Source organism: Magnolia sinica, chromosome 11 (assembly GCF_029962835.1).
Source record: "Magnolia sinica isolate HGM2019 chromosome 11, MsV1, whole genome shotgun sequence".
NCBI classification, from domain to species: domain Eukaryota; kingdom Viridiplantae; phylum Streptophyta; class Magnoliopsida; order Magnoliales; family Magnoliaceae; genus Magnolia; species Magnolia sinica.
Window position 1 is genome coordinate 3,571,204 of NC_080583.1, and position 12,907 is coordinate 3,584,110.

Genomic DNA, 12,907 nt, shown 5'->3' on the forward strand with positions numbered 1-12,907 from the left:
TTCATGCGGGTATCCATATGCATGCACCATTGCTAATAACCAACTAAACGGCGAGGATCACTTTAGTTAGATGAATATCCTAATAGTTGAGCAGACAATCTAAAGCGTTGGTTATTGTTGTTGCTTTATTGTCTCTTGATTTCAAATTTTTGGTTACATATGATATGTGCAGCCTTACTAAAACTAACTATGCGGCTCGATTTCAACTGAACAACTTTGACCCCAAGTGTCAAGATAGGCGGATACGTTAAATTTAACCATATATGACTGAAAATTGAGAAGAGTGATTGCCTATTTAGTTACTCATGAGATGTTGTTTTAGATGATCAGGCGATTATTAGAGAGTAGAGTTTGTCATTTGAAAATAAGTTGCACACTACCTTCTGTATGAAAGGACTTTTAGATACAAAACTCGAATAAAAATGAAACACTTATAGTCGACCGCAAGGAGTAACTATAAAGCACTTTTTAAAAAGAACTACATATATTACGATAGATATCGTCGTATGAGCATAGACTCTAGATTACTACTAAGGATTACAACTACTTCTAATGTAGGATTAAGTTATTAGTTACAGTAAAGAATGTAAATGATAGATTATGCTAAGGAATATAAATAATACTTGACAGATTTGATTGAATTGGTATGAGACATTTTGCTTCGTTAAATTCCTTTGTTATCTATAGATTTACTTCAGATAACCAATTGGATGCTTCTTCCTTTGTTCAATTGGTTACAACAACCGCTTCAAAACCACTCCGCTGTTTCAAACTATCCTTTGACATCTATCCTGGTAACCGCTTCTTGCTCGACCACGTTTCGTCTTTCACTACTCAACCACATTCCATCTTTGAATGACATACATGTATTATCCAACCATTGCCGATTGTTATTTCTGTAACATACAATTTAAATATCTTCAACTTGCTTTACACTTATCGTGCAATGACACATGTCTTTTCCTAATTGGTTCTTCTAAAAATGGTAAAAAAATAGGGCACACCAATTGCATATTGATTTTTTATGTTTGGCCGATTTATCTTGTTGAAGACAATAAAAGCGCAGTTAGCATCTTCTATTCAAGGCATGTTTGGGTGATGTAAAAGTTTAGGTTGGGCCCTCTTTCATATAAGGCTAAAAATGAGTTCATCTCTTGAATGTAATTACAAGTAATTTAGTATAAATAAGTAATAATTACTTTTACATTTTCTCTAATGAAATTTGATTAGAAGTTGCTTGATTTGTGTGACATAATTATCATGTCTTTGTGGCGAAATAATGTGGGCCCCACCTTAATGTATGTTTTATCCACTCTGTCCATTCATTTTGCCATATCATTTAATGACATAAGCCTAAAAATGGAGCAAATCCAAAGCTCAAGTGGACCACACAAAAGAAGCAGTGGGAATAGTGATGCCCACCATTGACTCCATCATGTTCTATAGTGTAGTCCACTTGAGCTTTGGATCTTTCTCATTTTTGACCTAGTGCCCTAAAATGATCTAAGAAAATAAATGGACGACATGGATATAACACATACATTATGGTGGGGTCCATAAAGTTTTCTCTTTTATGAATTTGAATTTTGCTCAAATTTCAAGGTGAAATCTAGTCTATATTTCTAACGGTGGAACTTTCCATTATTACACTTTTACCATAATTTATTGCATTTACACTAAAACACACAAGCCCTTGATAGTAATAGTTAATGTATAATGAGCTCATGTTAAGATATCTTATTTATAGTTGTTGTTGATGTGCATTCATCATATTGCATAATCACTATTAATTAAAATGGGATAAACTCATTTGTAAGAATTCATCAAACAAACATTAATAGGTTTCGTAGAAAGATGAATTGTCATATGTATAAGTAGTAGAGGTTTTAAATATTTAAACTATTCTGGTTAATGTTGATAAGTAATTAGGATATGAGTAGTTTAACCCATTACAACTACTTTTCTAGAGTCTCAACATAATAAAAGTTTATGTTTATAATAAATACTATACATACGTAATAGCACACTACTCATGTATTTCAATTAATCACAATTAGCATGTTCCCTGTTGGTATGCACATCCAAATGATCGGATACAAACCATAGATCATGTCGGGTGCACTTACTAAAAGCCTTACAATAGTGTCCTAGTCATGGAGAGCTTAGCAATTCTAAACTAACTAAATTAATGTTATTTATTAATTACAAAACACAATAAAAATAATATAAAACAAGTAACATACTTGCACATTCAAAACTTGGCACATGCAGTATATGTATGGTATTTTAAAATACAACTCATGACTCAATGGTAGACTTGTAAGCTTCGTTGAGGTCATAGGTTTGAGTACCCATGTGGTGTGTATATGTGCGAGGGTATGTATGTTAAGAAAAAAAGCATAGGATAATAACACGTGAGTATTTGAAAGTAGAATGTGACGCATTTGTTTTACTTTAAATATTATGGTAGCAATGGTCATTTATTAAATTTATATAATTATATTTTCCATGGATGGTCTACTTTGATCATTGGACATTTTCTTGTTAGATTTGGATGACTACTTTTCCACTAACATTTTATTTTAATTGGTATATATCATATGTATAGGATCCTCCTCTCCTTTTAGGGCCTGTTTGGCCAGCTACATTAGGGAGGATTACGTGGGATTGAATAAGAAAAATCCATGGTTCAAACTTCATGCACGCTTGGTTATTAGGTTTGGTGGTAATGGTTCAAGACTTTAGAAACTGCATCAGATAATAATTTGAATTCTCCTGGTCCCGCTGGATTTACGACTACCGGAGTGAATCCTTCATCAATTTAGGAAAGAAAAAATAAATCAGTATGTTGCACGGTGGTGTATGGGCGTCACCAAGTTTCATGAGGCCCACTATGATATATGTATTATATCCATACTGTCCATCCATTTTGAGAGATTATATTAAGTCATAGAGTCAAAAATGAGATAGATACAAAGATCAAGTGGACCACGCCACATACAGTAATGAGGATAATGATTCCCATCATTGAAACCTTCTTAAGGCCCATCATGATGTTTATTTGTCATCTAAGATGTTCATAAAGTCACATAGACCTAGGTGAAGGTAAAAAACAAATATTAGACTGATTCTAAACTTCTATGACCCGCTAGAAGTTTTCAATGGTACATGTTAAATCTTACTTACTAAAGTCACATAGATTTTGATATGTTTCATTTTTGGGCCCAAAAATGATCGTGCGGTCTACTTACGATTTTGATATGTTTCATTTTTAGGCCCAAAAATAATCGTGCGGTCTACTTACGATTTTGATATGTTTCATTTTTGGGCTGACATGATCTCGTATGATAGATAGACGGTGCTGATGTAATACATACATCATTGTGGGTCCTATAGGATGTGGTGGCATAAATATAAATGCAGTTGGTGCGTACCGGTCACAATCCACGGTATCTCATCTACCGCAGCTGATGGGTTTTCATCATTAGTAGCCAAATATAATAAGCATCATCATTCCGGGATATTCCAACCTATCCAAACAATTTGTCAAAACCTGTCCTAAGATATTGAGATACGTGGAACTCTAACCTATTCACCAACAACATTATCATTAGCTTCTTTGTTGTGTCCCACCTTGGGCCTAACCAAGGTAGGCCCACAATCCCAAAGGATTGGATCGATGCACAAATATCCATGCATACAGCAGGCTAGTGCATGGTGGTAGACTCTCAGGGAGATTCAACACCCGGTCAAGGGTTCGAATATCCATAGATGGTGAAAGCCCACTGAGTGTGTGGGGGTGTGCGCGCGTGTTAAAAAAAAACAGAAAGAAAAGAACAAAAAAGGCTAGTGCATGGATGTGTACGATACACCATGCTCAGTTAGTATATCATACAATGCACCACCAGAACGAAGGACAGACAATACAAAGACAACATCTTTCCGTCAGATTTCTAAAAAACTTTGGCGTGCCGAACACGTGACTCAGCCAACGTACCAGAACCGTAGATAATGCGGAGCAGACGGTTTGTACAATACGTTCGGGCTATTGCCCGTAGAAGTGGGCCATGATTCTATCATCCAAACCATTGATATCATGGGCTCTGATTGGATGGTGCATGCACGGAAAATCTAGCTGATTAAAATAAATAAAAAATCCTCATCCTCTAAGTAGGTGTACCAAGAAATAGATGGTTGAGCAGAAAAAGCGGAAACCGTTGGCATTAAACTATAAAAGGCCACAAAGGATTCTACGGTGAGGATCTTTCAGTTTGATGCATGGTTTTGTGACTAATCCATGGGCCCAGCCTGTGGAAATTCAGTACTCAAAACGTGTACGGTTCAAGCTCTTGACCCGACCCTATCACAATCCGTCTGCAAACATGGCATGCAAGCATCTGATCCAAGCCATTCATTTGATAGTGAGTGGGACATAGCTCCAAAAAAATCACTTTTTGGAGTTGGACAACAACGATCCTTTAATCCATGGAATGCAAATGGACACTATGAAACAAAAGCCAGCAATGAGAAACTCCATTTGTTGGACGGTTAGGATGCTCCAATCAAATCAGGCTTTTTTTACCAGTGACCCAAAACTGGAAGAGCCCACAGGATGCCTGGTTTCGATCATCACACACGTGTGGCACAAGGATGGTACATTATGTAGAGGCGGACCGTGAATCCACACCGCACATCATTTAGCCCAGTGGGGCCTACGAATACCTACGGTTGTGTGAAGACTTTGTGAAGCCCCACGCCACGTATGTGTCTTATCCACGCCGTTCATTCATTTTACCAAACGAAAATTGAAGCACATACAAAACTCGAGTGTACCATGCCACGGGAAAAGTGGGGACAAAAACCTACAGCACAACGATATACCTATGCTTGGGTTGTGTGGGGCCCACAGAGATGTCTGTGACAAATCCACTCCGTCTATCTGTTTTTAAAGACCACAATAAGACAGGATGCTAAATATCAGGCAGATCCAAAAAATTCAGGTGGGCCACCACAAACGAAACAGTGGGAACAAAAACATCCACCGTTGAAATTCCTTGGAGCTGACCATGATGTTTATATGCCATCCAAACCGTTCATATGGTTATCACCACTCAGATAAAATCTAGGAACAAATATCATCCTCTTACAAAACTTCAGTCACCCCACACCTTCAATCCCTACTGTTTGGCCCAAATGAGTTTTGGACACGTTTGAGTTTTAAATCCCTATCCTACCGTGGTCTGTAAAGCAGATGTATGGAGTGGATTTGTCAGAGACATCTGTGTGGGACCCATAGAGTTGTCTACTATAGCCATTCAATAAATTTTTAAGTGGCCATTCAATAACCATTATTTATTGTGGTGCGGTTCAGTTTAGCTTTAGATACGGAGAAGATGGACAGATGGACAGCTGTGGATAAGACAAATACTGTGGGCCCTACAGAGTTTACTTAATATGAGATAGCTATCCGCGACGTAGGACTGAAAACTCTGTACGCTTTTATCGGACTGAGTAAACTCTGTTAGGCCCACCGTGAATGCATGTGGTTTATCCGTGCCGTTCATTCGTTTTTTCATATCATTCTGGGGGTTTAATCCAAAATTGATGCATATACAAAGCTCAAGTGGACTATACCACGGGAAAAAGTGGAAGTACCATTTGAAAACTTTCTAAGATCCAATGATATTTATTTTTCATCCTAACCTGTGCATTAGATTAGACAGATATGGATGAAGGGAAAACACAAATACCAGCTTGATCTAAAACTTCGGTTGCCCACAAGAATTTTTCAACGTAGATGTTTAATTCACACGGTTTCCAGTGGTGTGTTCCACTTGAGGTTTGAATATGATCCATTTTTGGTATAAAAAACCCTGAAAGTATGTGATAAAAAATAGGGACGGAGTGGATACAATGTATGAATGACATTGGGGTGCACAGAGTTTACTCCATACGCTTAGCGTATTAGCACGCAATCCGCTCCCCATAGACTTGAGGCCGTTTATATAGGAAACGGATTGGCTACTCCCCATGCCACCGGCCAATGGCTGATGGTCGGTGCTCCGTGGGCCCAACCATCTTGTATGTGTTTCATCGATGCCATCCATCTATTTTTCCTGATCATTTTATGATATGAGACCAAAAATGGGGTAAATACCAATCTAAAGTGGACAACATTACAGGAAACAGTGTTGAATGAGCGTCGGCCATTAAAAAATTTTTGGGGGCCATGAAAGTTTTGGATCAAATTGATCGTTGCTTTTTCCCTGCATCTAGGCATTTATGACCCAATCAACAGATTGGATGTCAAATAAACGGTACAGTGGGCCTTAGGAGGATTTTAATGGTGGATATCTAATCACTATTATTTTCCTGTGGTGTGGTCCACCTGAGATTTAAATCCCTCTAATTTTTGGAATCCAGCCCTAAAATGATCTCTAAAAATAGATAAAACACATACATCATGGTGGGGCCCACAGACCACCGACCACTAGCGACGGGGCTGGTGGCAGGGGGAGTAGCAAATCCGTTTCCGTTTATATACGGAAGTATTAATGGGAATCGAATTTCCTGTCCTGTGATAAAAAACCGCGGGTCCCACGAAAAGTGAAGCGGCCCCACCATATGAAAGGGAGGGACGGAACCCACTATAAAGTTTGTAAGTCCATCCAATCCGGTCACAAGGTGATGTAGATAAGGATAAACGTAAAACTGCAATATCAGCCTCATCCAAAACTTCGGTGGGCTCCAACAAGGCTTTAATGGCCACTGTTTCCTGTGGGGCCCACTTGAGTATTGTATCTGCATGATTTTTATCCTTACATCCTGATATGAGTGGGCGCAGCGGATGGCAGATTGGATGGTGGGCCCCACAGAGTTTTTTTTTCTTCACGGGGTCCGTGTAACCGGTGTTGTATGAAATTCGGAGACCTAATGGTCGGTGCTCTGGACCCATCATGATGTATTTGTTTCATCCATTCCGTTCATCCATTTTTAAAGATCATTTTAGGCTTGATCACAACAACGAGAGGGATATAAATCTCAAGTGGAACACAGCACAGGAAAACAATAGTGACTGGATATCCACCATTAAAATCCTCCTAAGGCCCACTGTATTGTTTATTTAAAATCCAATATGTTGATTAGGTCATACAGACACAAATGAAGGGGAAAAACAAACATCATCTTGATCCAAACTTTTATGGCCCCCCAAAAAGCTTTTAATGGCCGAGTTCTTTCAACACTATTTCCTGTAATGTGGTCTACTTGAGATTGTGATATATCTCATTTTTTATCTAATACCATAAAATGATCTAGAAAAATAAATGGACGGCCTGGATGAAGCACATGCATTATGGTGGGGCCCACAGAGCACCGACCTTCAGCCATTGGATGGTGGCAGGGGGAGTAGCCAATCCGTTTCCATGAAATTCACGTTACCTGTTATGGCACACTGACAGGGGAGTGAAAGTGCATGCGCGCCGTTGAAAGGTGGTGGGCCTCACCAAGCTGTGTCCTGAAATCCAATCGTTCCATCAGTTGAGATCTCCACTTTCTAGGCCCACGGCCCAAAAATCATCGTGATCGTTACCTCAGGTGGACTACACGACAGGGAACGGAGGAGAGGGGACCCCCTACTCTAAGTTTGTGTGTGGTCTCACCTTGTTGTTTAAATGCCATCCAATCAGTTCATTATATGTTCCCCACGTTGATGAACGGATACCGTTAAATTAGGCCATTCCAATACTCAGGTGGGCCACTAGATTTAAAAGTTTTATGCATGATTTTGTACTAGTCCTCGTGGTGTGCCCACCTGAATTTTGGAGCTGACTACTTCGTGAATCGTGAGAGTTGTATTTTCCGAAAAGGGCGACAGTCCGGATGACGAACACAGTCGAGTGTATGGTATACTCGATTCTATAGCATCACACTCACCACATGTAAATAGATATAATATATGCGAGAAAAGGTGGGGCCCACAATAAAAATCACTGTTGTCGAAAATCAGGTTGATCTGCTCGTTGGTTGGCTACATCTGTCTGTTGACCTACACCGTTGGTTCTCCATTGATTCTAATAATGTGACCCATATAATGATCCAAACAGCCTGAATTTTGTGATAGGTGATCTTCATGGTAAGATCCACATTTTCTATGGTACTGATTTTATTCAGAAATTTCATGTTTTCGGAAAGATGGTACAGGAGCACAGGTTGTGGCGGGTTATAAGTTCTCAAAAAAGGGATATTATCCCAATGCCAAAACCTTGGGCTGTTGCATGTTTGGTAGGTCTTGTCCAAACCAATGGCGTTTGGTACTTCCCAGGAAAGCTAAGCCCCACACGCGTGTGGCGCTCTGCCCATCCACACGAGCATGTATATGCACCCATATGCCACACATGTGAGAAATCAGAGCTTTCCATAGGATGAGCCGTTGTATCTGGACTTTCCAGCCTAAATATTAAGTTAGTCCAATCATCAGTTGGGTCTGTATACAAAAACAAATAGATGGCTAGAAAAATAGATCCAACCGTCAGTTTGTATTTTATAATGTAGCTCAGAGTAGGAAATAAACGGCCTGAATTTTGAGGCAGAAGATCTAAGCATTGGGTTCCACTTTATGGAAAGATCCGATCTTTACAAATATTATATATTGGGAATGTGGGCCCGCATGTGTACGGTGGTAAAATGAGATTCATGTTTGTAAGAAAGGGCCTATGACTGTCAACGGGCCGGGCTGCGGTAGGTCTCGGCTCGAACTGTTTTGGTGGCCGTCGGCCGGGCCTATTCAAAATTCTGATTTTATAGGCCCGACCCGGCCCATTTACACCAGCCCATGGTTTGTTTCTCAATACATGGGTCCAAAATAAAAAATTGAAATACTAGCTATGAAATGATAACAACAGTATAATTTATTGCAACTGTCGTTTCTTCTCCTTTCCTTTTCAAGGAAGATGTACTTTTGGTTGTTTCTACCTTATGTTGTTTTTTTTTTATTTGTTTTTTTGTTTTTTTTCAAAGGTAGCGGATTCGGTTAGGTCGGGTAAGTCAAGTTTGGTCAGGTTGTGATGTGGGTTCCACCTTGATGCATGTGTTGTATGCTAACATTGTTTATCAATTTTTCTTGCTTGTTTTAGAGCATGAACACAAAAAATGAAGCAGGTCCAAATCTTAGGTGGACCACATCACAGGAAATAGTGGTGATTGAAGGCCTGTGATTATAAACTTCTTAGGGTCCATGTAGGGACTTGCTTGGGAGCATGGGTTTGGAACCCCTTATTTTTTAGCATTTGGCACCCTAAATTCAAAATTCCCTAAAAGTAGCTATGTATAATATATTTACACGAGTTTGAATTTAATTACTAAATCAATATTAATATTTATAATTAGGGTACTTATGTAATGTTTGACACAATATTTGTAATAAGCCTGTTGAAATATATACTTTGTCCAAAAGCGATGAAATTCCAAGTGTCGGATGGGCCATAAGTACAAGATTACATCCGAGTGACTAACCAATGATTTTTAACCGTTGATTTATATGGATAATGTTTGAACGGCATAGATCATTATATTAATGTAATTATAGTGATGCAATTGATAATCTAATTGTTTTGAGATATCATCAGTGGACCACATGCCCACTACATTAATAGCTTAGTGACACATGTTACACATGCAACTCTTGGAAGGCTTTTAAATAGAATCCAAGCTCTCATTTTGGATTTCAAATACAGAACTCCAAGTTACTTTATGGTGCTAAACATACTAGGAGATTTGAAATCCCCTCAAACCCCCAAATTCCTAGTGCTAAATGACCCCTAATGTTTATTTGCCATCCAACCTATTCACAAGGTCACATGAACCTTGAAGGGAAAACACAAACATCAGCTCGATCCAAAACTTTCATGGACCACAAGTCTTTTTTAATAGCCAATCACCATTATTTCTTGTGGTATGGTCCACCCGAGATTTCAATCTGATTCTTTTTTGGACACATGCTCTAAAACGAGAGCTATAAAAACAAATAAATAACATGGATATACAACACATACATCAATGTGGGCCCACAGTCAGGGCATTATAGAACTTGGTATTACCTGGCCTGACAGAATCCACTCCTCTTTTTCACTAGGGAGGTACTTACACTGCGGTTGCTCGTGACTTTTGATATACATGCGCTTCTGGTGAACCGAAACGGTGGAAATAGTAGCCTAAGTTATAATGCAAAAATCAGACTGGTTGTACAATTCTAGCTTCTGATAAGTGGACACCTTTTTTTTTGAAATAAGACCATTGGTTCTTATTCATTTTTAACCGTCCAGTAAACATCCACTAATATGAGATGATCTAATAAATGCTACTTTTTAGTTCATGGAATATCTAAATTAGATGGTTTATTTGAATTACTTGTACTCCAAGTGTGCAATTTTAAAGTAATTTATAAGTGCTTGTGTTATCCATTCAAGGTATTGAAGTTCTATTTTTCAATGCACCTAAGCAGGCAAGATATGGCACTTGCAATGTTCATGGAGAGATAGGCAAATATGTGAAATGCAAAGAAAATAATTGCATCGAGAGAAAAGCCAATATGTGAAAGGTTAAAAAAAGGAGTATAGAATGGTTTCAATGATGATGGGCGACTCATTTCTACTTTTGTCCGTGTTGCAGCGCACTTGACTTTTAGATTTGCTGCTTTTTAGGCTAATTACTTGGAATGATCCTATGCAACATATGCCCTTAAAGTGGATTTCACATAGCCATCTTGGTAGGCCACAATTTTAAAATGTCCTAAATACTCCTAATGCTTGAAAGCCCTTTTATATTCTTTAAAATCTTAAGGGGTTGTTTGGTACCGTGGATTGGAGGGGATTTCAAATCCCTTAGTTGTTTGGCAGCATAAAGTAATTGGGGGTTTTCAAATCTAGGGGGTTCCAAATCCCCTTTTTGAAGGGGTTTGTAATCCACCGTGAGAGCTTGGAATACACCTAGGGGGTCGTTTGGCACCGTGGATTGAAGGGGATTTGAAGGGGTTTTAAATCCCTTGATTATTTGGCAGCATAAAGTAACTGGGTGTTCCAAATCCAGGGGGTTTCCAATCCTCTCTTTGAGTGGTTTGTAATCCACGGTGAGAGCGTGGATTACACCTAAAATCATTTCAATAGTTGCATGTGTAACATGTGTGTTACTATAAACTATCATTCTATTGGGCACATGGCCTACTAATGACAATCAACACCGCTGAAACATTGTCCATGTAAATCAGCATTGTCTAAACATTGTCCAGTATCGTCCAAACGTTGTCCATGTAAATCAATGATTAAAAATCGTTGGTTAGTCACTCAGACATGATTTTGTGCTTGTGGCCTAACTAAGAGTTGGAATTTTATCATTTTCGGGCAAAGCATATATTTCAGTAGGTTTATCACAACAATTTCATCAAAAATTATGTATCTCACTAATTAGAGATATTAAAGTTGATTTAGTAATTAAATTCAAACCCCTGTGAATATACCATGGATAGGTACTTCTGGATTAAAGTTGATTCACACTCCGGGGTGCCAAACACACTGGGAGGATTATAAATCTAGGAGTTTCTAATCCTGGGGGTTCTGAATCCAGGGGGCTCCAAATCAACGCTCCCAAACAGGCCTTAAGGTCTAGATTCTCTAAAATCTGATCAAATGGATAAAATTGTTCAAAACTACTAATTGTATGTGCACGTGTGTATGAGAGAGAAATGCTCATACACAATTAAATTTATGTCCAACTAATTGTAAGGCTATGGTGGTATTTGTATGATATCCAATTTATTTTTTTATTTTTTGTTAGCTTATTAGTACACCCACAGTTGGTTCACACTTCACCGTTAGCCACCCCCACCAGGAATCGATACCAATACCTTAGTTTTGAAACGAGGTATCTTTCACTTAGTCTACCACTTGAGCTATGGATCAGGGTGTGTCCCACTATGAAAATTGAAAATCCCTAGAGTGACACTATGGAAAACAATGGATATATAGCCGTTTAAAAAACAAAAAAAAAACTTCCAACTTCACATGGGCCCATTTTATGGTTGGATCAATATGATTTTTGTATAACATGGTGGGCAACCTTGGAGAATGTGTGAGATATCATATAAACACTATAGTGCGCTCCACATGTACAACTCAGAGAGAGAGAGAGAGAGAGCTCTTACAAGGTTGTCCCATCATAGGTGGTGAGTGTGTGGAGGTGTGTGCGCACGTGTAATAAAAAAAAATAAAATGAGGCTATCACATCGTGAAAATAGACCATTTGGGCCTTTTCATTTTCCTTTTAGAATCTTTTAACTCTACCCACTCTTTCTAAGCTATAGGTTCTTAGTCTTCTTCGCATATGACCAACCAAATCTAATTTACCCATCTTATTTCGTCTTGGTGGTTACTCTTTAAGTTTTTTTTTTTTTTTACTAAATTCATTATTAATTTATTCTTCCTAAATTTGTAACTCATCCATCTCAATATCCTTATTTCAGCTCCAATAATTTAATTTTTTTACTTAGCTTGAATTATATGGGCTACGTTTTTTTCGAATTCTCTACTTTTATGAATTATTAACCTAATCAAAAGTGGTCATTTTGAAAAACTTCTTTATCAACAATTTTAACTAATTTTTTATTCTCATTTCTATAATTATTAAAATCACACTACATATAACTCTATTTTAGTTCAACTAATTTTAAGCCCTTTAAATTCTAAATCATCCCTCTATAAATCTGTGTACCATCATCCGTCTTTTAATCAAAACTATCTCATCTACAAACAACATACACCATGAAATCTCTTCCGTCATTCCCTTTACGAGGACACGACTTCAATGTGCACTATGAGCATGGATAGAGACCCACTCTGTTATTTTAATCGACGGC